This window comes from Pygocentrus nattereri, chromosome 15 (assembly GCF_015220715.1).
Source record: "Pygocentrus nattereri isolate fPygNat1 chromosome 15, fPygNat1.pri, whole genome shotgun sequence".
NCBI lineage: Eukaryota > Metazoa > Chordata > Actinopteri > Characiformes > Serrasalmidae > Pygocentrus > Pygocentrus nattereri.
The window spans coordinates 15274011-15300797 of NC_051225.1; the positions used below are offsets into that span (position 1 = coordinate 15274011).

Sequence of the window (26787 nt, forward strand, 5' to 3'; positions counted from 1 at the left end):
TTTGTTATTATTGGCATTTTTATTTTTATTTACTTAGTTTGTCATTTCGCTTATTGATTGATTTATTTATTTCTATGGCTTGTGTGTTTTTTTGCTTGCTCATTTATTTGTATATTTATTTGTATGTTAATCATAAAAAAGAAGGTGTGTATGTTCACTTACGGTTTTAGAAATAAAATGCCTATATTTCTTTTGTAGACATGTGTCACACCAGGTTCCTGTCACCACCACTGTAAAAACATCTTCATATGACTATGAATGACTTTGTTTATACCTCAACCATTAAATTATGTAGAAAAACTGATAGAATTCCTTTTTCAAAAGCTTCCACCAAAAATTTGGACAATGCAATAAAAATCATCTATTGACAGCTTGGTATGCTTTTATTTCACCATTAACAGGTGTACTGTAGAATAGCTTGAGCTCCTATGCTGCGTTTATGATCACTCTGTATGATATACATGAGCAAAACTCAATGGTGTCTAATCTGAACACCATCTGTACAGGATTAATTGCTTCCAAGATGGATCAACAGCAAATGGCAAGAGACTGTTTTCCTCTGAGAAATATCTGCATGCTCTGAATGCAGTACAGTCCTCATGCACAGATGCCTTTTAAGGAAAACCAACACTAGCGTTTTCTGCTTGAAGCATAATGTTAGTATGTAGACCTGTACAACCTGCACATGGTTCCAAACTGTGTTAAATGGTACATGGTTGACTTTAAACTCTGATTTTCTGGAATCAGACCGCCCTACCCAACTCAGCCCTACCCAAAAACGACTGAGATTGCTCAAGGTCTGAAACAATCAATGAGTGTGTGTACATGCACTCAATGATCTGATCATAATCAGATGTCTGCAGTTATCTGATTATTGAAATGATCATGTAAACAGCACACTCTAATATCTTAGATCGGAGCAAGTTGTAGAAATCTGATTAAGAAGTCTGATAAAAGAGGCTGGATTTTAGCTCGGTAATCAGATTTCTCAGCGCTGTGAACTCTTCCTCAGGATTTCTTTCGGATTTCTCAATTTGGACATGTGTGAAACAGACTGCGGTACCGGAAATAAGCAAGCAGCGTTGCCGCAAGACGCAGCCAAACACTTTTGGGGTGACGATGAAACCAAATACATGCTTAAAGAAATTAAGTCTTTAAATATTCTTCATCTTCTAGATGATGTATGTTTATATTTTCAGGTAATGTGGCGCGATGTTCAAACCAGCCATTAGGGGTGTACTTTGTGTACTTCTGGTGCCGGTCCCAAGTCCGGATAAATGGTGAGGGTTGCGTCAGGAAGGGCATCCGGTGTAAAACTTGTGCCAAAACTATCCTGTGGATCACGAATATGATTGCCATACCGGATCGGTGGAGGCCCGGGTTAACAACGACCGCCTCCGGTGCTGTTGATCAGCAGGGTGCCGGTGTAAATTGGACTACTGTAGGTCAAAGACAATCAAAGAGGAGAGGAGGAAGGTGGGTTAGAAGGCAACGAGAGAGAAGGAAAGGCAGGAGTGTGGAGGTTAGAGTAGGGACTCTGAACATAGGGACATTGACTGGTAAAGGCAGAGAACTTGCAGACAAGATTGAAGAGAAGGAAGGTAGATATTCTGTGTGTCCAGGACACCAGATGGAAAGGAACAAGGCCAGGAACATTGGAGGTGGATTCAAACTGTTCTATCATGGTGTAGAGAGGAAGAGAAATGGAGTAGGGATAATCCTAAAGGAACAGCTTGTGAAAAGTGTTCTGGATGTAAATAGAGTGTCAGATAGGATCATGAGCCTGAAATTGGAGGTTGATGGTGTGATTTTGAATGTGGTCCGTTCATATGCACCACAGGTTGGTTGTCAGTTATAGGAGAAAGAGGAATTTTGGAGTAAGATGGATGAAGTGGTAGATGGTGTCCCTAGAGAGGAGAGATTGGTGATTGGTGCAGACTACAATGGACATGTTGGTGAAGGGAACAGAGGGGATGAAGAGGTGCTGGGTATGTATGGTGTGAAAGACAGAAATGCGGAAGGTCAGATGGTTGTAGATTTTACAAAGAGAATGGAAATGGCTGTGGTGAACATGTATTTTCAGAAGAGGAAAGAACACAGGGTGGCATACAAGAGTGGAGGGAGGTGCACACAGGTGGATTATATCCTTAGCAGGAGATGCCACCTAAAGGAGATTGGAGATTGTAATGTGGTACCAGGGGAAAGTGTAGCAAGGCAGCATAAGGTGGTTGTCTGCAGAATGGGATTAGAAACAAAGAAGAGGAAGAGAGTGAAGACAGAGTCAAAGATTAGATGGTGGAAGCTGAAGGAGGAGGATGGTTGCAGGCAGTTCATGGAAAAATTGCAACAGGCCCTTGGGGGCAGTGAGGAGCTACCTGAGGACTGGGAAAATACATCTAAGGTGGTGAGAGAAACTGGCAAGAATGTGTTGGGTGTTTCGTCTGGTCAGAGGAAAGAAGACAAGGAAAGTTGTTGGTGGAATGAGGAAGTCCAGGAGAGTATTCAGAAGAAGAAGGCAGCTGTCAGCTGAAGGCAGAGGAAGAAGTCAGGTGTATCTGAAAAGTATGTTAGGGTGGTGCAGGACATGTATGAGGATAGTGAAACAGTGGTGAGGTGTGCAGTTGGAGTGACAAATGGTTTAAGGTGAAGGTAGGGTTACATCAGGGATCAGCTTTGAGCCCCTTCTTGTTTGCAATGGTGACAAGGTTGACAGATGAGATCAGGCAGGAGGCTCCATGGACCATGATGTTTGCAGATGACATTGTAATCTGTGGTGAGAGTAGAGAGCAGGTGGAAAAGCATCTGGAGAAGTGGAGGTTTGCACTGGAGAGGAGAGGAATGAAGGTCAGTAGAGATAAGACAGAATACATGTGTGTGAATGAGAAGGAGGCATGTGGAAAGGTGAAGATGCAAGGAGTAGAGGTCGTAAAGGTGGATGACTTCAAATATCTTGGGTCAACCATCCAGAGCAATGGACAGTGCATAAAAGAGGTGAGGAAGAGGGTGCAGGCAGGATGGAGTGGGTGGAGACGGATGTCAGGGCTGATGTGTGACAGAGGGATAGCAGCAAGAGTGAAAGGGAAGGTTTACAAGACAGTAGTGTGTCCTGCTATGATGTATGTGGCTCTGTCTAAAAGACAGGAGGCTGAGCTGGAGGTGGCGGAGATGAAGATGCTGAGATTTTCGTTGGGAGTGACAAGGATGGACAAGATTAGAAATGAGCAGATCAGAGGGACAGTGAAGGTGGAGCAATTTGGAGATAAAACCAGAGAGGCCAGATCGAGATGGTTTGGACATGTGTTGAGGAGGAATAGTGGATATATTGGGCAAAGAATGTTGGAGATGGAGCTGCCGGGTAGAAGGAGAAGAGATAGACCTCAGAGAAGGTTTATGGATGTAGTGAAGGTGGACATGGAGATGGTTGGTGTAAAAGTAGAGGAGGCAATGGCTAGGGCAAGATGGAGGCAGATGATCCGCTGTGGCGACCCCTAAAGGGAGCAGCCGAAAGAAGAAGAAGAAGTGGCGCGATGTTAAAAAAAAAAAACGTTTCTTGGAAAAAAAAGTTTGAGTTCTATGTTATGTTTACATCACATCTTCTTTTGTGAGTATATTGGCTGGTTGAAAAGCAGAGATCTGATTACTGTCTGATTCATGTAGACCTGGAGTTTCCCCATTATCTGATTACTCAAGTGCATATAAATGCATTGATTGGATTATTGACAAAACCTGATTTTCTGCAGTTACATGAAAATGCATTCATTGTTTTGAAATGTTTTTTATTCAATAAAGCGATTTAAACTGATAAAACCATAAAATAAAAATAAAAAACCATAAAAATTTACATTTAAATGCATTATTATTAAATTTGATCTGTAACTGGCTTCCTCTTTCTGTTTTGTGTGTTATGTCCATGCCAACCCTATGCTAACTTCATTCGTCAGAAGAATAAACGCACATCAGACTCACTCTGTCATATAGGGTGAATCAAAAAGATTAATCGGATTTCAAAGTGCCATGTTTTTATAACTATGAGGCATCTAGGAACCAATCACAATCCAATTATAAGAGGGGGTCATAGAGTTTCTGACTGTCAGTGGATGGCTCCCCTTCAGTCTGAGAGATGAGACCCCTGAGCAGAAAGCGTTCTGTGTTCTCCACTTCTATTAGAGTGAATTTGTCATAACTGTGCAGTGTGATTTTCATGGGCAGTGAACCTCCAACAGGTCAGAGCATTTGTCGTTGGTTCCACAGCACTGGATGATCTTCAAAATCATACTAAAAGAGCCGTGAGTAGTAAGTGTCTTTGCTAGTTACCAACAGGTTAGAGAGAAAGACTGTCCTGAGCTCAAATACTGCTAGAAACAAAGAGTCACTGTTGATACCCAGAGAAAAAATGAACAGAGATGATCACAGAACTCTGTGCAATACAATAAAATACAATACATGCCAATCAATACTTAACTCAGTGCTCATTTAAGTGCTGTATAAAGAGACTGTGTTTGAAGACAGCGAGAGACTCCGCTGTATGGACAGCTAGTGGGAGTTTGTTCCACCACCTGGGTGCAGTACAGAGAACATTCTCGATGCTTGTCTTCCACGCGCCTTGAAGTATGGCAGGTCAAGCCGACCTGTACTCGAAGCTCGAAAGTCTCGAGGTACAGTTCGAAGTTTCACCCTTACCATCAAGTAGGTTGGGGCTGATCCATTTTTGGCTTTGTATTCAAGCATTAGGGTTTTAAATCTGATGCGTGCAGCTACAGGAAGCCAGTGAAGGGAGCGCAGCAGTGGGGTGACGTGGCTAAACTTGGGGAGATTGACAAACTGTGCTGCCGCACTCTGGATGAGTTGCAGAGGCTTGATGGCCTGCATGGGAAGACCAGCCAAGAGCGAGTTGCAGTAGTCAAACCTTGAGATGACCAGAGACTGCACTAGCACCTGGGCGGCCTCTTGAGTGGCAGAGGGTCAGATCCTCTGGATGTTGTACAGGAGAAACCTATACGACCGAGTCCAGTTCTTGATGGGAGTCGAGAGCGATAACTGACCATCCAGATTCACACCAAGACTTCTTGTCTCTACAGACGGAACAATCAAAGTTTCTTGACTGAGATGGTGAGATCATGATGAGCAGCTTTAGTTGCAGGGATGAAGAACATTTCAGCTGCTTGCTAGCATTGAGCTTCAGGTGCTGAGCTGCTATACACGAAGAGACATCAGACAGACATGCTGAGATGTGACTGGAAACCTGTGTGTCAAAGGGTGAGAAAGAAAGCATTAGTTGAGTGTCATCAGCATAACAGTGATAAGAGAAGCCGTGAGATGATATTACCAGTGATATTACCAATCAATGCGATTGATTATCACCAAGAGAACGAGTGTCAAAAGAAAAGAAAAGAGGACCCAGCACCGAGCCTTGTGGGACACCAGTGAAAAGCCTGCATGGGGAGGATGTGGACCTTCTCCATGTTACCTAGCACTTGTAAAATTACATAATAAACTTTACGCCCATTTTAACAATTTACAGTTTGCTGCTTTGTTATGTAATGATTTACAGGTGAAATTAATCATTTTGAAATCGGATGACTGTTAACTTTGTGAGCGAGAATCGTTGAATCGGACGTTCGAATCATTGGATTAGGTTCGGTAAACCGAGTCAACCTTGATTTGTCTTGAACCTTGTGGAGAAGTGGTTAGCTGCGTTGCTTAGTGGGGGCGTGCACGGCGCGCGCGTCCCCGCCCCTGGGCAGTGGCTGCACGAGCGCAGGCGAGCAGAACTCAGCTCGGTGGTTACAGAGAGGTTAGCCCAGCTCAGAGGGATGAGCCAGCGAGACCAGGCGGTCAGACGACGGGACAGTTTTAACCACCTTTTCCCTTGTTGGATGGCCTTGATCTCGAGCCTGAAAGCGCCAACTTTACTGAAGACGCCGGAGTGAAGAGCGGACGGTAAGCGGGCAGCTCGGCTCTCCGCAGACACAGTACTGCGGTTAACTGGCGCTGTGGGAGCCGAAGTTTGTTGGGACTGACTGCGTGTGTTTGATCCTTAGAGGCACACAATGCTTGGATGTTTTTCGGGGCTTTTATAACTACTTGAAACTGGTCGGTTTACCACAAAATTAGTTTTCATCTCTCGCGTTTTGGCCGTTGATAAACAGGAATTGTTTAGCTTCAGTTGTTTAGTGATCCTGCGTTTACAATGGAAATGATTAAGTTTAAAGGGGAAGTCCACCACGTTTTCAAAATTTCTGCCTAATCCAATCATTACAACGTAAATTAAGTCATTTAGATCGTTTTGACGTGAAATGCATCATTCTGAAGAAACAACAGCGTCGTAATTTCTCAGAGTGGTCGTGATAGGAACCAGACTTCCGAAGCATTTAGCGCGTCTCAAAGCTAAAAGCTACGTAACAGAACGTGATTAACGTAAATGGTTACGAATACGCCATGTGATGCATGAAACGCACTGTTTCACGGTAGTTTTGCTGTAAGGATTTGGTCAAAACTACAAATTTTAAAAATCCATTCATGGCGGAGGGGTACATGCAGGGTGTTTTAAGGCAAAGTAGACCCCAGAATAGTCCCCGCATGTTTTGGATTTCCCCGTTTTCTCATTTTCAGCTTTTTCAGATTAAAAACTCAGAGGACACATGCAGGCTCAGTGGTGAGTTTGAATGGTAAATAAACTGGCTATATTTGTGTTGTACATTTGTGACCCAGTGGTTACCATCACCACCACTGTTTCTCTAGAGCAGCAGATTTTAACATCAGACCACTCTGCATGACTTTATTTTCATCTCAGCCACTGGGTTATGCAGAACTTTAGAAGAATGGTGGAGATCCCCTTTATAAGTAGTGCTAAGATGAACTCCCATAACGGATGTATTCTTACATTTTGCTCTGACCAGTGCTGGACTGGAGGATAATGTAGTGTGTAGAATTTGTTGTTTCAACACTGAATTATTACATCATTGGTCTTATTTTTTGACATCAGCGTATTTGTAAGTGAACTCCTGTGTAACCCAGTGGTTGAGATGAAGTCATTCAGTTTGGTTTGACATGAAATCTGCTGCTCTAGAAAATTGCACTATTTGCACTGTTTAGACCCAAAGACCTTGATCTGTATTAATTTCAGGTACCTTCTTATATTTATATTATTATTTCTTATTATTTTGTATTTATTTCTTATTATTTTGTATTTATTTTTAAATCAAATTAAAACACTTTTCCTGTTTACCACCTTTAATGTTGGTGGTTAATAGTGGTTAACAAATCTTTCTTCTAAGCTGTGGACTCCCCCCACCTGGGTAAACACCCTACACTATACAAATAAGAGTCCTTGGGCAAGACTCCTAACACTACCTTCGCCTTCCTGTGTAAATTGATCAATTTGTAATTTGCTTTGGATAAGAGCATCTGCTAAATGCTGTAAATGTAATGTTATTGCCATACCATGGAGTCTGAGAGTACCGCAGTTTCAATGCTCTGTATGTCCTGTACGTATTGTAGTATTGATCATAAAGCTGACTTGACTTTATTTGTCCTGTTAGAAATGGGTAAAAAACGTTCCTCTGAACTTTAACAACTATATTTCCTGCCTTGATGCTTAGAACATGTAAAATATGGCTGTTTTGGTTTTGTTGGCAGCAAGATCTCAACAGCCTTTTGTTTCATAATGCAACTCCTGTGAAATCCTTGCTCTCTTCTGAGTCTCTGGCCGTGGTGAGGCAGCTGCCAACCCCTTACTCAGACATGTTTTCCTTGAACTGATTTTCAGCTGACCATTAAGTTTCTTCCCCTATTTTTAAACTGTAATCAAGCTCAAGGACTTCTTTAATGGCTTCTCTCAAACAACGTGTCTACTAAGTTGGAAGGAAACTCTGCAAAGCAGTTCTTGGCACATGACCCATTGTCTTTATCATGAGGAAACAAACTGTTTGTTGAAGGTCTGAAACTTTGATAATTTATCTCAAGCAATTTTCTCTCATAATGCACTAATAATGTATGTGATGACGCGCAAAGCGCATTTAAGGTGGCAGAGGTGGACATCCAAAGCTTGGGTGCATGTTTTCAAAACATGGAGCGAGCAGTCCCTCTGAAGCCCCCATCTTGTGGTCTCTTTCATGACTTGGGCTTCATCATTGAAACCTGCTGCCACTGATCTGCTCATCATTTAAGTAAAAGAAAGTTGTCAGGAAAATCCCTTTTAGATCAGCACAAGTCTTTATCCCCCTGTATCTATTGCTTTTCATCCCTAGGCTTTAGTTAAGACAGGCAAAGCTACTTAAAAGGAGCAGCCGTGCAGGCCCGTAGCTGATTGACAGGTGAGCGGGTGAGATTTGCAGGCAGTGGGATTATTGGAGTGTCTGTGGGAGAAGAGAAGAGATGGCTCAGTCAAGGCCTGGTTCCCCCTCAGCGATTAAATAGATTAGCTGCATTTACCCAGCGAGAAAGAGAGGTGAGGAAGGGTCGACATGCCAATACAGCAAACTGATTTTGCGCCACCAGACACATCAGCTCTCACGCTTATCCCCACCTGGAACAATGGGGCATTTAAAAGGGGGACTGGCAATTAGACAGCTTAAGTTGATTACACACTCTGTCAGTGTATTGAAAGAAGGCAAGGCCTGGTCAGACTTTGTGACTGAAAGGGGGTAAATCTGTGGCAGAAGAGCTGTGGAATTGATCTCCTGCCAGTCTTTGTCAGCAGGCCTGTGGTGTTAACCACTGCCTGTTTAGTGTACTTTTACTCAGATTCATTTATTTGTGTAACTTGGACCTTTTGTTAGTCATGAAGCATTGATGTTTTGGCTTTTTAAAGGACAAATCCTGCATTTTTATTGTTGTTTTTTTACTTTTAAATTGTACCAAAAATGGTTGTAATTCATTTTTACATGACCAGCCTCTCTTCAGGCTTTACGATTAATCAGGCTGTTTTTGTTACTGTGCTTTTATTTAAGCAGTAGAACCCGAGAGGGAGTGTGTTATTGCAAAATAACATCACGGCTGTGATTTGGTCGCTGTAGATCATCACATTAGACATAACTAGAGATTATTAGAGATAACACACTCCTTCAGTGTTCTGTTGCTTTTATACAATAGTTAATGAGATAATAATAAAATGAGAAATTAATAAACTGGGCCGTGAACGCGGCGTTTAATATGTTTTGATGTTCAGTTCCTTCCACCAAATTATAGCTCCTTAACAAGCAGCTTGTAGCTATGTCAGAGTACCACTCGCTGCTTAGTCTCCTGTAAGCCTCCCTAATGAAGTTAGGACTGAGCCATAAAACTGCTGCAGTATCAAGTTCAGCTCAGTTTGGTCGATTTTTTGCAGATCAGTATTAATGTTTTGTTCCAGCCAGTCTGTAAAGCATCTTACAGCCCGTTTAGTTTGGTGAATGGTATTGGGTTCATTTCTGGCTGATTCCAGTTTAACTGTTCTTCTGTCACAGCTGCTGACTGAAAAGCTGCTCAGTGGTGACAACATTTTGGGAATTTAGCGTCGTCTCATCTTCAGAGTCGGACCAAATCGACTGTTTCAATCAAATTTTAAAAGTGTCCGTTTTCTGTTTGTGGCAAAGTAAGAAGTAAAAACATTCAAATGGCTTGAGCGTCTGCTACAGCTGACAAGAGACGTTGCTTAGCAATGGAGTCTCAGTGGAGTGATACAGTGGTAGTGAATAAACCTGTGATGTTATGATGAATTAACAGCACCGTTAGAACGCTGCTCAACCAATCAGCTTGTATAAAAGGGCTCATTTCATGGGAAATCAACTTTCTTTTACTATTTGTAAATGACAGAGTTTAAAGTAATATGTAAACATTGTTAAAACATAAGCGTGTACTTTTCATTACCCAGCCCAACAGTAAATTTCTAATTGATTGCTTCTGTGATGCCATGAGAACTGGCTGATTTTCGTAATTCTGACCTAAGGCAGCTTAGCATTGTGAGGCCGGACGTGATCTTGCAGTGAGAATACATGTGTGGGGCCAACCTGTTAAACTTCTGGTGCTGGATTGTGGAGAAATTTCCCATTTTCAAGAAAATTTCCCCTGTAAAACCCACTCCCAGATTCCTCTGGTCCATGCTGGAATACAATAACGGCACAAGGCAAACAAGCTAGCTAGCTAATGGAACTGGTTTTCTTTTGCAAGATGTGTTTATTTTTACTGCATGTGAAGTGTTCTTCTTAAATGTGATCTACATGCTCAGGGAACCTTATAATAATGCAGTCATAACCTGCATTACATCCACAGGCTAACAACACGCTTTGTTTTGACCACTTTTGACCAGCGCACCATCTCCCTCTACTTTGTGGTGCTCCTTTCTGAGGCATTGGACTGGTTTAGAGGTTCCTCGCTCAGTCTGTTCCCAACCTATTATCTGTCTATTATTCCCAGGCATATTTAACCCAAAAGTTCTCATGGCTGCGCCCAGGCGTCCTTGTTTTGAGATCATGTCTAGCAGTTTAGCCAATCATGTTGAAGTCCTATTGTGTTATGGCTCTGAATGCCTTTGTAATGATGCACTGTACAGGGCAGCCAATCAGAACAGAACTTCTTTATGAGTGTCAGTCTTAAAGGCACAGCAACTTGTTTATTTCTAATGGGTAAAGAGAGGTTGGAAAATGGTCATGAAAAAATTAGTTATGGCAATTTTTGGCACATGAAACCACCTTAAAGAGGAAAAGGAAACCACCTTAAAGGAAAAAATAAAAGAAAAAATGTGGGACATGGACTGATTTATGTAAATGACCTCTGTTTTGACTGACTGCCTTGTATTGTGCTCATTCTAAAAACACTATACAAACAAGTTAGATGTGGATATGTATAGATTTGGACTGTGGAATGAATGGTATGTTCAGACTTTACAGTATTAACATACTGTAAAGAAGTGTTATTATTGCACCCTTGACTAAGGCATGAACTAGTGATCTCATCGGTATCTATGGGTATCAGTTACGGTCCAATATCAGCAGAAAGCACCTGTTACTTTCACACTGTCTCAGGTGATGTTATTAATTGTCTGTTTATTTCTGTGGCATAGTGCAGTGTTAAATTAAATGGAATCTGATAGCCTACTTGATTATCTTCTTAAGTGAAAATGTTTCAGTTAAATTAGTTTATTTTAAAGCTTAGTCATTTTCCAAGAAGAAAAGTCCTGACCAATGTATTGGACCATACTCAAGGTTTTGATATCAGTAATAACAGTAGGGGGAGTCAAAAGTCACAGGACAGGTTTTATTTTATTTTCTTTATTTTATTATAGCCTGTTATCTCTGGGATCATCTCAAACAAATTATGTATGCAGAGATAATCCACAACAAACATCACCTTCAGCACCGCATCGTGGAGACTTGTGACAGCACAAAAAATAAAATAAAATAAAACGGTGTCCTGTGACTTTTGACTCACCCTGTATAATAATGGTAACAGCAAAGACAACAAAGGCATGAACCCCAAGTGTGAAAAGGGGTCCAAAATATTCCCTGGAGGGCATAATAAGAGATTTTTTTTGAGGAACATAATGATGCAGCTCACAGCTGTGAAGTTCGTAAATGATATTCTAGGGAGTTTATACCTGTCTGTAATAGAGGTAGTACAATATGACACTCTTTCATGATAGATTTTGTTATTGTGATAAATGCTATGCTTTTCTGAGCATATTTTGAATATCGCCAGTACTTAAAGAACTGCATATAATAGATCCGAGATCCAAGGACAAAAAAAGGCCTTCCTTTTTCAAAGTCAGCAACGTCTTCGACCTCCACACAGATGAACTTTTGATGCTGGGAAGCACTGATTACTGTTTACTGCTTAGTTCTTTCATGTAGAAATTTTGCCTTTATTATCCCGGAAAGCCAGTGTAGGTTTCTACAGCTTTTTCAAGTTTTAATTTGGGCCTTGCTTCACCATCTCCCCTGCCACTGCTGAGCTGCTGTGCTCTGTCTGCCTCCGAGCATCAAAAGTAGTGCAGGGCTTGATCAGTGCCTTATTAAAGAGCTTCATTGTGCTGTCTCCACCTGCCTGCAGCCCTAATGTTTTCCTCCCAGCCAGGATCAATGGGAACCCAGTAGGGCCCAGATCCAGTCTTATTTATGCAGGCCGGGGCTCCGAGGAAGCCAGCCAGACCCATCTGTAAAGCTTTGTATGGAATCAGTATGGGGGGTAGAGAGTGGATAAAGCTCACAGGTGTATCTGCTCCTGGCTGCTTTCAGATGCAAGTCAGGGTGCCGGGCCATGCTGAGCGCCAGCTAATTAGGCGAGTGAAAGGACGCAGTGCTGTGTGTAACAATCAGGCAGCCGTTCTGCCCTCTCCCCACGTGTAGGTGGACGGGTGTCTTTGTAGGGGGCTTCTTCGAAATGTCCGGGGACAAGCTGCAGTCCCATCTGCCTCTTCTTTTCATCTGCTGCGTGTGAATGTCGCTTTGCCTTTTTCTGGGATCTCAGCAGGGGAACAGACCTTGAACAGTGTGGTGTTTGACTATGCCGATGCTTTTCAGCACAAAAGAACTGCCTTTCTTCTCCTTTACATTGCGCTGTCAAAAAAAAAGACCATGTTATAGTGATATGTGCAGTGAAATAAATTAGCGTCTAATTATATTCAAACTCGGTCTGTCTGTCAGTCTGTTCATATCTCTCTAGCTTTCTTATCTACCTGTTCATATCTGTCTTTCTGTAAGGGATGTACCAGTTTCTTTTTATTTACAAACAATTGGCTGATGCTATTGGAGTAGAAAATATGTCAGAGAACAAATACAATTGGCCTATAAACTGCTCAAAAAAAAGTTCTTATATATCTTTTTCAAACTTCATTCTCACTTGGTTGTTCGTTACAGAACAATGGCAGAAGTCTCTTTTGATCTGATGAGAAATTGTAGCAGTCGGTTTTAATTAAAATACGATTTGGAGTGCATTAGTAATAATAACTAAAACTGCTCCAATGTTAAGTGATATTTAAGTGTGTGAAAGGTCACAGTACAAATCAAGTGTATTTTTTTTTTTTTTTTTTTTGTGTAATTGAGTTGAAGTTATCATGGCGGCAAATTTTTTTGTCACTTTCCAACTCGTGTTTCTTTGAGTAGCTCAACGTAGAGCAACTAAGCAGCTTAGCATTTTAAACTGGAAACTCAGTGTTATGTTGTGACTCTAAACTCCAACCTAAATTCATTAGGACAGTAGGATAATTGCTAGGGATGCGCCAATATGCGCCAGAGCCTGTATAATTTTGCATGTACGTATTTCATGTACAGTGGTCAGGACCCTCACGGAACAGGTACTATTTGGGTGGTGGGTCATTCTGCAGTAACACTGACGTGGTGGTGGTGTTAGTATGTGTTGTGCTGGTATGAGTGGATCAGACACAGCAGTGCTAGTGGAGGTTTTAAACTCTGTGTCTGCTCACTGTGCACTCTGTTAGACACTCCTACCTTGCCAGTCCACCTTGTAGATGTGAAGACGATGGCTCATCTACTGCTGCACAGTTTGTATTAGTCATCCTTTAGTCGTTCATCAGTGGTGACAGGACACTGCCCACAGGACACTGTTGGCTGGATATTTTTGGTTGGTGGACTATTATCATCTGATCCGCTCAGACCAGTGCAACACACACTAACACACTACCACCATGTCAGTGTCACTACAGTGTTGAGAATGACCCACCACCCAAATAGTACCTGCTCTGTGAGGGTCCATTGGGGTCCTGACCACTGAAGAACAGGGTGAAAGGGGGCTAACAAAGTATCAGAGAAACAGACGGACTCTAGTCTGTAACTGTAGAACTACACAGTGACCCTATATAGTAAGTGGAGCTGATAAAATGGACAGTGAACATAGAAACAAGGAGGTGGTCAGAGTGTTATGGCTAATTGGTGTATAAATCTCTGTCTTAGTCTGTCTATTTATTTTATATCTGTGTGTTTATTTATCTGTTTGTCTCTCGATGTTATCTTATTGAGAGTGCTTCTGGTGCATTGGCATCTTAACATTAACTCCTTGACCTTTCTGTCTGACTCTCCTCTTTACCTTAAGGGCATGTCAGTTGCTGCTAGTATACATACTTTTGTGCAGACTGACTTTTAAAATGACCTTCTGAAGATCTTTATAAGGCTCTTAAGATGACATTTGGTTCTTGGAGAGGTAGCAGTGGGTCGTATCTGATTTATTGCATCGACTGCTTGAGTAAACGTTCATACAGTCAATTTCAACCTTTTTTTGAAGCACAACAGTGATCCAGAATATTTGTCATGGTTGTTTATCTGCTGTGCTTGATAGACTTGGAATATACAGAATGATGCCCAGGTGAAGTCAACAATCTGCAGAAAGCAGTGAAGTGTAAAAGGATATTGAAGTTTGTATTCTGTTTAATTACAGGTATGATTACAGACCCTCCATAATTAAATCAGGAGGGAATAATCTATATTTTCTTCTGAAAAGTGACTTCTGTTTTTTCCCCCCCCACCCGGGGCACATTAAACAGGCTTAATGTGAAGAGTTTTCCCTGTTCTAGCTCAACAGTGTGTGAAATGTTGCTCCATTATCTAATGAGAAATGAATTACAAATCATAATGGAATGAGGTGTTTCTGAAGCGTGCATCCAAAATGGGAATATAAAGACCTCCAGAAACAGAAATCTGTGCAGTGTTATCTCCATCTCTTCTACTGGAAAAACAACCCAGAATCAAATCAACCACACTGCAAAAACCATAAAACTCAAGGAAGCTTTGAGATCTTCTCACTAATCAACTACAGTGCATAATCAAATGGACAAAGCCCAATCAGACAGATGAACCTTGGAAAGAATTAGAACAAATTGATGCCAAAAGTGTTGGTAATTTACTAAGCAGTCAAATGCGAATCATAGACTTACCATTTATTAGCTCAACACTCAAACGCCACTTCCTCTTTAGTAGCCCAATGATACCAACAATTGTAAGAGCTTGGTGGAAATTCACAAACTCCTCACTCTCACCTCTAAATACAGTACCATATGGCACTGCCCTGACTTCCCAACAACCAAAATACCAAATTTTTACAAATGGATAGAAAATGGCATGAATTTTAATCACGGTTCAAAGCAACAATTACGTCTCTCTCACAACTGACCCAGACGTATGGCACTGAGAGAAGCCAGTTTCTCAAATAAAGGATGATACAAAAATGATTTATCCGATTTGAAAGCGCCATATTTTTACAACCACGCCTAGGAACCAGTCACAATCCAATTGTAAGTGGGGGTCATAGAGTTTCTGACTGTTAGTATGGCAGTGAACCTCCAACAGCTCCAAGAAAAAGGTCACCAGCATCACCAGATCTCACGCCGTGTGACTTTTTTCTGTGGGGGGTGTGTTAAGGGTTCTGTTTATGTGCTCAGTGTTCATACTGAGCGCTTGTAGAAATTACATAATACACTTTATGCTCACTTAAACCATTTACGGTTTACTGCATTAATCTGTAATCATTTACAAGTTAAATAAATAATTTTGAAATTATCTTATTCGAATGACCCTGTACCTCCAGCTTGGATCCATTATATGCTCAAGTATTAGGCAAAATGGAAATACATTTGATATCTTCTTCAATTGACCTCCTGTCTGAAGAGTAGGACTAGGATGATCTCTCATTTACTCCCATCTGCTGGATTCTGGAACAAATTTAACACAACTAATCTACTACTTCTACAGTAATTCAGAGTACACTACACAGGGCAACGTTAAATAAATTGTATTTTGTGGAATCTGAAATTTGTTTGTAGTTTAGTGCTCACTAAACACCCCAGATGCCATATAGTATTGGACGCTCATTACCATCACTTTTGGCAGCATTTTTTGATCAATTGACCCCACTTAGTGCATATACATGCACTCAATAATCTGATCATAATCAGATTTCTGCAGTTATCCAAATATTCAAATAGTCATGCAAATACCATACTCCAATCTGGAAATCTGATCAAGAATTCTGATAAAGAGGCTGGATTTTAGCTCAGTTTACAGATATCACAGTGCGCGTAAACTGTTACTCTTATTTCTAATGGATTTCTCAGTCTGCGCATGCGCGAGACCAGACAGTTGATGTAGCGAGACACGGCAGAATGTTTTTGGAGCGGTGCTGAAACCAAACAAAAAATAAAGAAGTTAAATATTCTTCATAGATGATATATGTTCATATTTTCAGGTAAAGTAGCGTGATGTTTAGAAAACATTTTTATGTCACGTCTTCTTCTGTGAGTTTATTGGCTGGTTGCAAAGCAGAAATCTGATTACTGTCTGACTCATGTAGACCTGGAGTTTGTGTATGTAAACATGTTGATTGGATCACTGATAAAATCTGATTTTCTGCTGTTATTGGATTATTAAACGCATGTGATGTACTGTATTATGTAGTGTATTATGTACACACATTATTGCACCAACCAGTCCCGCTTTCCCTATCATGGTGTTTGCAAGGAGATATATCAGCAATCAGGTTGACTAAGAAAACAGCAGAGCACTTCTTTAATTGCTAACCATCGGCAAAGAAGCTAATATAAACTGGAAATCAAGGAAAAGCATGATCATTTACCTGAAAAACTTGCTGTCTGATGAGATATCATCAGTGGAAAATAGTATCCTTAGAGATATAGCACACTTCCTCAGCTGTACCTCATACCTGTAGCCTTTCCCATGAATGTCTACACCCACACACCCACACACACATTAGAGCATACATCAGTATGTAATTGAATCCAAGCTAATTTCTACTGTGCAGCATGAGGATGTGTAGAAGCTGCCACCAATTTGAAGGTCTTTCCATTCCATTATGTCTAGTGGATGGTGTGGGTCTTCGGCTTGTTTGACAGCTTCAGCTTCTGCTGCTGTTCATGCTGTGACAGAACCTCGTTCTAGACCTCTAGTTTCTATGACTACGATAATAACGACCTCATGTTTTGGTTTCAAAGTACTTATGAAGAGTTTCTTGTATTTCTGTCTCCAGCTGCTTACGTGGGAAACCATGGAGGGCATGATCTTGAAACATGTCACCCTTTGTTTGAAAAGGAAAGCTGCATCAGGAAGAGAAGAAATCACAGTTACCCTGTATTTTAGTGTTTGTGCAAGGTTTTATTCCATAAAAACATAACCAGGTGAAGAATTATTCTCAGTACTGGCAACGCACCAAAGCTCTCTGTGGTGTCTTAATGTGGGTTTGTGGTGGATTGCCATCGATCCTCAGCTCAGTTACAGTCCTTACGCTTACACTCAATTCATGTTTTGTTACAGAGCGTTTATAATGGTTTAAAGATTTCTCCGCATTTCATCATGAGCTACGCAGCGCCTCAGAGAAATCTGTCTCCTTGCATTTGATCAGCGGTGAAATGTCTTTGATTGTCATTTAGCTGTGCTTCATATTTCACAGCTCTGTAAAGTGTCAGTATACTTTGGGAACCTGAAGTCAGTTCTGTGTAATGACAGACATAATGGACCTGTGACCCTTAGAAGGAAAGTATTTGAAATGGTATTTTAGGTCTGTTTGTGCTGCTTAATATCTGCGTGTTGTGGTGTCAGTTGCTTTAAAGCAGTTCATGGAGATCAGTTTTTCTGTCATGTTACAGTGTTGTTAGCTTTTGCGTATCATACTAATTCTTAACCTCCAGAACCTCTTGGGCTCTGTTTTGTTTATTCTCATGAAACATAAAAAATGCTGGAACCCAACCTGAATAAAATGAACTGTGGAAAAAAAAGGAAAGGGAAAAAAGGAAAGCTTTATATGCTCGAAAGATTCTTCATTTTCAAGCATATAAACAGTCATGACTGGTTGAATCATTTAAGATGAACTTGAATTTTATTTCATTTCATTGGTTTAATGTGGGCGGTGCAGTGGGTAGAAGGCAAGAAGGGCTTGGGTTCGATTCCCCGGCCGGGCGACCAGGGTCCTCTCTATGTGGAGTTTGCATGTTCTCCCTGTGTTTGCGTGGGTTTCCTCCAAGTGATGTATGTGTATGTAGGTCTGTCTGTCTGCCCTGCGATGGATTGGCGACCTGTCAAGGGTTAATCTTGCCTTCTGCTCAATGACGGCTGGGATAGGTTCCAGCACACCCCGCTACCCTGAGGGAGAGGCAGTTTAGGAGGCGTGTGTGTGTGTGTTCTAACGTAAGTGACCAAATTAGGGAAAAGATTTTTGGGAATAATTTCCCAGTGATCTGCTAAATTATATGAATATTGTTTATATGCAGGATGTTAATGACACTCAAAAATGTGTGGATATGGTTTTGTGAGAATGATAGATTTACACTTGACATTCAAATGCTGCATGCTATCTGTCATTTATCTTTTTTTGGGTTTTGTTTGTTATTTGTAGGTGCCTGCAAAAACAGGCTAACAAATATTGGATTATGTCAAAATGTCACATTATGCTTTTCTGAGTATATTGGGGATAGCGAGTACTTTAGTACACTGACCAAGTGAACATATCAGTACAAAGGGAGCTGGATTTAGCTGGATTAAGTGCAGTGCGATATGTGAGATGATGAATATAAATCGCTTGTGCTCATAATTTTAGTGTTTTTTTTTTTTTAAATTTGGCACTGCTGGATTTATTTTTATTTTAGTTTGTTCATTGAAAGTTATCAAAACCTTAAAAAAACAAAACATTGTGACATCTTTTATTGTGAACATTTCTTGAAGTTTTGTGATATTATATTTTTTCCATATCGTCCACCTCTGCGTAAAAGCTGAACATGAATCTGCCTCCATTGATAGAACAGTGTGTAGATCTCTCACCCCTTCTGGCTGTGATTTATTATGCTAAGCTAAATCGAAATAACTTGTTTATAAAGCCTGGAACGTTCTGCACTAATAGCAAAATGTTTTATAAGGCATTAAACACAGCACGGCCTGTATAGGCTATGCCTGCTTTGCTCCCACACTACACCAGCCTGATATAAAGGTGTACAGTTGAACAATTTGTGTAAGGAAGCTGTGTTTTAGATAGATAGGTAGACATAGAACTTTATGATCCCAGAGGGAAATTGCGGTGTTTCAGTAGCAAGACATATAATTACACAAACTTACATAAACTATGCAGAAAAACACAAAATAGAAATAAATCTAGACAGAAGTTAAAGTACAAGAGAAATAAAATTAAGTATAAAACTATATATATTTACATATTTACATGGCATATGAGACAGATTCACTGTATTTACAAGACCGCAGGCACTGAGTTGTATGAGGGCTAACAGCGCATATTATAGACATGACTAACTTTGGTGATGGTCTGATCACCACAGTTGTATTACGGTGATCAGATGTTAATGCCAAGTGTAAATCGTGTTTGTTGCATCCATTTTTAACGTGCTTGTCTCTCCTAGTGCCTTCTCATGACTCTTTGACTTGTTGGTGCTCCACCTCTTACTTAAATGTCTTTGTGTTTACGTGACTATGGATTTGGAAAATAGCTGACCTCCTTCTGCCTCTGGGTCTTTCCTCTCCTGAGACTTTGACAGCAGCAGATGTTCTGCTTTCCTCATCCCTGTGCAAAACTTTCACAGTCCCATGCTGGCTCCCTGTTAGTAGGACATTTAGAGCGTTTCTATTTTGTATTTTTGTATTTGTGTTGTGGGTATGGTTTGACATAAGGCAGCCTGCAAATATTGCTGATAAAAGTTTGGTTGCAGACTCCTGTAATGCATGAATTCGAAAGAGAGACATTCAAGCTATTTCCTTTCCTTAAATATTTGCTGTAGAGGTTTCTGGCTTTTCTGAAAGTTTTCCCCTGAATTAGTTTCTAAGTTCCTATATTGGCAGAAAAAGCAGCTTGATTGTAACATGCGTGAAAGATTGTTGGTGGCGTGTAATTTTGAACATGTTGAGGAAAATGAAGAGAAGTTTTTTTTGAACATTAGGCTAATACTTAAGAGAAAATGTGAAGCTGCTGCGCTGCTCTGTCAGAGTGTCAGGGAGAGAGGAGGTAATAGCAGCCACTGTGTACTCAGCATCTCCCGTGGATCAGACCCTCACAGAGAGACAGATGAACTCGCCACACGACTCCCAAGCTTCCACAATCACGGCTGCTTCTCCTCTCTGACAGACCCAGCTGTGAAACTGCAGCAGCAAAATGCTTTTGTTGCCTCCTCCTCAGCATGAACAGCATTTCTACCATGGCTTCCTGCTCAACAATTTGCATAGTGTTCTTGTTCATTTCCATAGTTTTACTAAATGGCTCATATATGTTTTGTTTGTTGCTTGTTTGGAAGGCGAGGGAGGGTGAGAGAAATTGTTCTCCTACATGCAGTAGATATGTGACATAACGCTCTGTTCAGCGTGGACTATTGTGCACTAATGAAAGCTGCAGTTCATGCTGGTAAGATGAAAAATGCTCTCAGTAATGATGTTGTGGCCTGGCTGATTAGGTCTTGAAAATATCGATGGACTGATGAAATCTGTTCAACTGTCCTCAAGCAAGGCATGGATCTACTCCAAATGGTCAAGAGAAGTTAATTGAAAGGGAAAAATGTCCCCATGTAGTTTAAACTCTGGGTCAGAGATCAATGTTATTGATTGTTGTGGTGCTGCCAGTGGCAAAACTAATTAAATAATTTATGAGTGTTAATGGGAGACAACATAGAACTTGAATGTAGAGTGATGTAAATTAAAGATTCCCAAAATTAAAATATCTTGTAATATGCAGGATAAAACATAAATAAAATACAATATGGCCTAGCATATTGGAACAAGTGTCTTAAAACAAGGTTCCTTAGTAGGGCGTAAGAGGGAAGAAAAACACTTTTTAGGAGGCGAGTGAACTTATGAACTTATCAAGACTGAATGGCCAAGATGGAAAAACACCAGCAATTGTGCTAGGGTGTGCTAGGATGTGCCTGGTACATTGTATTTTTAAAAAATGACACAGATCTGGCTTCGAGATAATGGTTTCCACATGGTTCCATAATGGGACATAATGATTCCATAAGTTAGACGTATGGGCATCAATTTGGACATAATGGTGATGTAATGAGATTAGGAGATAACAAAAAAGGAGTGGGGTGACACCACCCCATCCTTACTGAGGGTATAAAATATGTGTACAAACCCTGTATCTGTGTGAGTGTTGTCCTAAGGCTTTTGGGGGGCATTCTCCATGCTCAAAGAAGAATAAATGACCTGCAATTCTGAAAGACCTTCAAAAGTTTTCTTGCATTTTTTAGTTCGTTTGATTCTTTTATTTTCCTTCAACAAACTGTTAAATTCATCTTATTTTACCAACCAGAAATAATACCTAGGCTTAGTAGTCAAACAAGTGTCAAGCGACGACAAGAGCTTGAACTTTTAAAAGCAGGTTAGTTGGTTTATGCCTCATGGGCCACTGGTGACCCAATGGAGTGATAAATCACACACTTGCAGTGTGCTCAGCTTCCCAGGCTGTGTGAGAGCCTGTGCCTTAATTCTGAGGGGGAACATGATCTTGTTTTAAATTTGGTGGTTCATCAGAGGTCTCTTTATTATTTTATCTTATTTTGGTAACATTTTATTTGGATAGTCGACTTTAGGTGCTTTGTAGATACTTAATTTACTTTCAAGTTACACTAAATATATACTAAATTGACCATCATTTTCTGTAACTCTAAACCTGCTCTAATCCTAACCTTAACCTCAAGCCTAAACCTAAACCCAGCCCTCACCCTGGTCCAAATACTAACCCTAACCCCACCAATGCTTAGAATCAACTGAGTGTCAACAGATAGTTTGTTAACAATTTGAACATCTGTAGATAATCTGTATGGGACTATAGTGGAACAAAGTGTATTATAAATAAAGTGAGTCCCTTATTTTTCCTTTGATAACCTATTTTGAGTTGTTGTAGCTTTATGTGTGTGTTTGCCAAAGCATCAGGGTGGTCCTATGAATTGTACGCTTGCTCTAGTAACATTAGTAGTGAGCCCTAATGCCGATGTCTCTTGGGTGAGGCTGTCATGATTATGATTGTTATCTGACAATTAATTGTCATAGATATACACCAAACGGGTATAACATTCTGACCACCTCCTTGTTTCTACACTCATTGTCCATTTTATCAGCTCACTTACTACACTGCTCAAAAAAATAAAGGGAACACTCAAATAACACATCCTAGATCTGAATGAATGAAATATTCTCACTGAATACTTTGTTCTGTACAAAGGTGAATGTGCTGACAAAAAAATCACACAAAAATCATCAATGGAAATCAAATTTATAACCAATGGAGGCCTGGATTTGGAGTCACACACAAAATTAAAGTGGAAAAACACACTACAGGCTGATCCAACTTTGATGTGATGTCCTTAAAAGAAGTCAAAATGAGGCTCAGTATTGTGTGTGGCCTCCACGTGCCTACAACACCTGGGCCTGCTCCTGATGAGGTGGCGGATGGTCTCCTGAGGGATCTCCTCCCAGACCTGGACTAAAGCATCCGCCAACTCCTGGACAGTGTGTGGTGCAACATGAGGTTGGTGGATGGAGCGAGACATGATGTCCCAGATGTGCTCAATCGGATTCAGGTCTTGGGAACGGGCGAGCCAGTCCATAGCATCAATGCCTTCATCTTGCAGGAACTGCTGACACACTCCAGCCACATGAGGTCTAGCATTGTCCTGCATTAGGAGGAACCCAGGGCCAACCGCACCAGCATATGGTCTCACAAGGGGTCTGAGGATCTCATCTCGGTACCTAATGGCAGTCAGGCTACCTCTGACGAGCACTTTGAGGGCTGTGCGGCCCTCCAAAGAAATGCCACCTCACACCATTACTGACCCACTGCCAAACCGGTCATGCTGAAGGATGTTGCAGGTAGCAGATCACTCTCCACGGCGTCTCCAGACTCTGTCACGTCTGTCACATGTGCTCAGTGTGAACCTGCTTTCATCTGTGAAGAGCACAGGGCGCCAGTGGCGAATTTGCCAATCCTGGTGTTCTCTGGCAAATGCCAAGCGTCCTGCACGGTGTTGGGCTGTGAGCACAACCCCCATCTGTGGACGTTGGGCCCTCATACCATCCTCATGGAGTCGGTTTCTAACCGTTTGTGCAGACACATGCACATTTGTGGTCTGCTGAAGGTCATGTTGCAGGGCTCTGGCAGTGCTCCTCCTGTTCCTCCTTGCAAAAAGGCAGAGGTAGCGATCCTGCTGCTGGGTTGTTGCCCTCCTACGGCCTCCTCCACGTCTCCTGGTGTACTGGCCTGTCTCCTGGTAGCGCCTCCAGGCTCTGGACACTACGCTGACAGACACAACAAACCTTCTTGCCACAGCTCATATTGATGTGCCATCCTGGATGAGCTGCACTACCTGAGCCACTTGTGTGGGTTGTAGAGTCCGTCTCATGCTACCACGAGTGTGAAAGCACCACCAACATTCAAAAGTGACCGAAACATCAGACAGAAAGCATAGGTAGTGAGAATTGGTCTCTGGTCCCCACCTGCAGAACCACTCCTTTATTGAGTGTGTCTTGCTTATTGCCAATAATTTCCACCTGTTGTCTATTCCATTTGCACAAAGGCATGTGAAATTGATTGTCAATCAGTGTTCCTAAGTGGACAGTTTCATTTCACAGAAGTTTGATTTACTTGGAGTTATATTGTGTTGTTTAAGTGTTCTATTTATTTTTTTGAGCATTGTATATAAGTGCACTTTGTAGTTCTACAGTTACAGACTGGAGTCCATCTGTTTCTCTGATACTTTGTTAGTATCAGAGAAACATTTTTCCCTGTTTTTCAGTGGTCAGGACCCCCATGGACCCTCACAGAGCAGATTCTATTTGAGTGGTGGATCACAGCACTGCAGTAACACAGACGTGGTGGTGGTGTGTTAATGTATGTTGTGCTGGTCTGAGTTGTCCTTCATCAGTGGTCACAGGACGCTGCCCACAGGACGCTGTTGGCTGGATATTTTTGGTTGGTGGACTATTCTAAGTCCAGCAGTGACACTGAGGTGTTTAAAAACTCCAGCAGTACTGCTGTGTCTGATCCACTCAGAGCAGCGCAACACATACTGACACACCACCACGATATCCTACATTATTCTATACATCCATTGTAATATTCTACACATTCAGTGTACTTAATATTGATGAGATTTTTCTATAAATGTGGCTATTGAGCTGCTCTGCCTATACGAAACTCGACCTGTATGGTAAAGTGTGCATTTTAAGTACTCAAGCTTTGGTGCCAAAGCTGATGGTTCTGTTTGGGGGTCATTGCTTAATAGATTTTTTTTGTTTTTTTATGCTAAATATTTTTGATTATTCACACAATTAAAACATCACTTGTTCTGGTAAAATGCTAGCTAATTATGTTTATTTTTTCTGTGCATGTGATTTATAAACGGTACACTTGTTGATCCAGTGGAACTCATTTATCACAACAGGATTTTTTAAAAAGGAATGCCAAGCTTTGTCCTTCTACAAATGAAGTGGCCAGTGTGTCTCAGAATCATAAAACTGAGAAATCCAAGCATAAATTTAAAAGAGGGGAGTACAGCAGTGAGCACTAAGTGCCAGGAGAATTCCTGAGATGCCATGAGACTGTAAACAAGCAAATGCCTCTCTATGCTGTTTGCTCAGAGATCTTGCCAAATGTAGCTTAGAAGCCCAAGAGGTCACGCCGTCACTTTGACACAAAACGTATGTGTAAACATCCACTGGCCACTTCATTAAGTAATTGTCTTGTATCTACACTTTTTGTTCAGTTTCTCTGATCCGCGTACTATATATGTGCATGTTGTAGTTCTACAGTTACAGACTGTAATCCATCTGTTTCTCTGCATACTTTGTTAGCCCCCTTTTACTCTGTTCTTCCACAGTCATGACCCCACAGGACCACCCGAGAGCACGTCTTAACTGGGTAGTTGATAATTTACCACAATAACGTCATTCCTTTTACTGATTTATGTTATGTGAAAGACACTACTATTCACCACAACACATGAAAATGATTGAACTTTTAATCATGTTTGGTGAAATGATATCTTACACCATCATGCACATTGATGGTTCTTAGCACTGCAGTGACCCATACCTGACATTGTAGTGACATGTTAGTGTGTATTATACTGATATGAGTGGATCAGACACAGAAGTGCTTATGGAGTTTTTAAATACTCTGTCCAATCTATATGATGTTCCTGCTTTGCTGGTTGCTGCCCAAAGGATGCTGCCCACAGGATGGACAATGGGCTGGATATTTTTGGTTGGTGGGCTATTCTCAGTCCAGCAGCGACACTGAGGTGTTTAGAAACTCCAGCAGCACTGCTGTGTCTGATCCACTCATACCAGTGCAACACATACTAACACACCACCAACACATCAGTGTTACTGCAGTGCGGAGAATGATCCACCACCCAAATAGTACCTGCTCTGTGGTAGTACTGCGGGGGTCCTGACCATTTCTTTTTTTTTTCTTTTTTAAACTTCTGTACATCATTTGAGTTCAGCAGCTCCATTTACATTGTGAGAATATTTCATGAAGATTGAACCAAAAGAAATGCTCAAATTGCATAGAATGAAATCTATTTACCTTAACTTACAATCAAAGTAATGAAGGTTTTTGCCTTCTCTTGTAAATTTACCATTTTGGAGAGACGTGTTTTTTGCTGGACAGCGATGATATATGTGTGTGTGTGTGTGTTAAGGTCTCAGCTCTCATATACTTGGACGGCTTCAGAGGAAAAGGTGTCTTTGTGTGACATTCACAACTCCTTTCTTTATTACTAGATTAGGCTAAGTTCATTTTAGCATGAAAAGGTGGTAGTGTGTTACAATGACTTAACTGCAGTGTTATTGTGTACTTTTTCACAAAAATTAAGATTCTAAGATTTGTAAGAGGACTGTTTTTTTTTACTGGTACAGGCCTAGTCAGGCTTGGCGTAACGGACTGTAGTACAGCTAACCTGAGACGATAGAGGTAACTTGTGGATCAGTAATGCTAAATGGACTACTTTTGTAGGTTTGAATGAAGTGTGCTGTGTGGGTATTTTGTCCTGAGAAATGATAACAGAAACTGTATGTGTGTGAAGCCCCACAGGTGTGGCTTTGCAGAGTCTCAATGCAGGGTGTAGAGGTCTGAAAATATGCTGGCAGACTTTGAGACAGTAAAGTATGAACCCCTATTTCACACGTCCTGACATTGGTTTGGCTGGAGGACTGTGATCAAAAGAAGACTTGAGGCGAGAAAACAGCAAGATCCACTGTAGAGCCGCCTGAGAGAGAATACACCGAACAGAGGTCTTCTGTTATCGTTTAGTCAGTGATAGCAGCAACAGAGTGGAAAATCTTCTTGTCTGGTTTTGGGCTGAGCAAAAAAAATTCAGTAAAAAAGAAAAATCTGATGGATTCTCATCCAAGTTTTCGATCTGACACCAACGTTAGACTGGAGAAAATCACTGGTAACTGACATGTCGAATCCGCGTCCAGAAGTTTGTCTACATCCGCTGTTTCTTGCAAAATCAAGGGTAACACCCTCTACTCCTCTGGGAAGGCTTTATACTAAATGCTGGACCATATCTAAGGATTTGATTGCATTCAGCAACAAGCGCATTAGTGAAGTCAGGTAGTAACGATGGAGAATTATTTCTGGATCACAAACGCCACTCCAGCTCATCCCAAAGGTATCACTAAACATAACACTGTTTCACAGCAGTGTGCTGGGAGGCTTTTCACCCTTCTAACAAACACTACCATTGGGAATGGTAATCTTAGACTCACTCGTGTGGCTGCCTTAGAGCACCTCATTCTATAGTGCTTTTCTATGGAGATTTTGCAAGCTGTGTGTCCACCAGGGTCAGCC

The 26787-nt window shown here is 41.2% G+C and overlaps 1 protein-coding gene across 2 annotated transcripts in view; it reads left to right on the forward strand.

Annotated features, from left to right (window-relative positions):
- The first annotated feature begins 5737 nt into the window (after window positions 1-5737).
- The window catches only part of tspan18a (tetraspanin 18a), a 64646-nt gene continuing 43596 nt past the window's right edge, over window positions 5738-26787 (forward strand). For both annotated transcript variants that reach the window (XM_017700678.2, XM_017700679.2), the window contains exon 1: window positions 5738-5940. The gene's annotated coding sequence lies outside the window, so the exon portion shown is untranslated. The remainder of the gene's footprint in view (window positions 5941-26787) is intronic.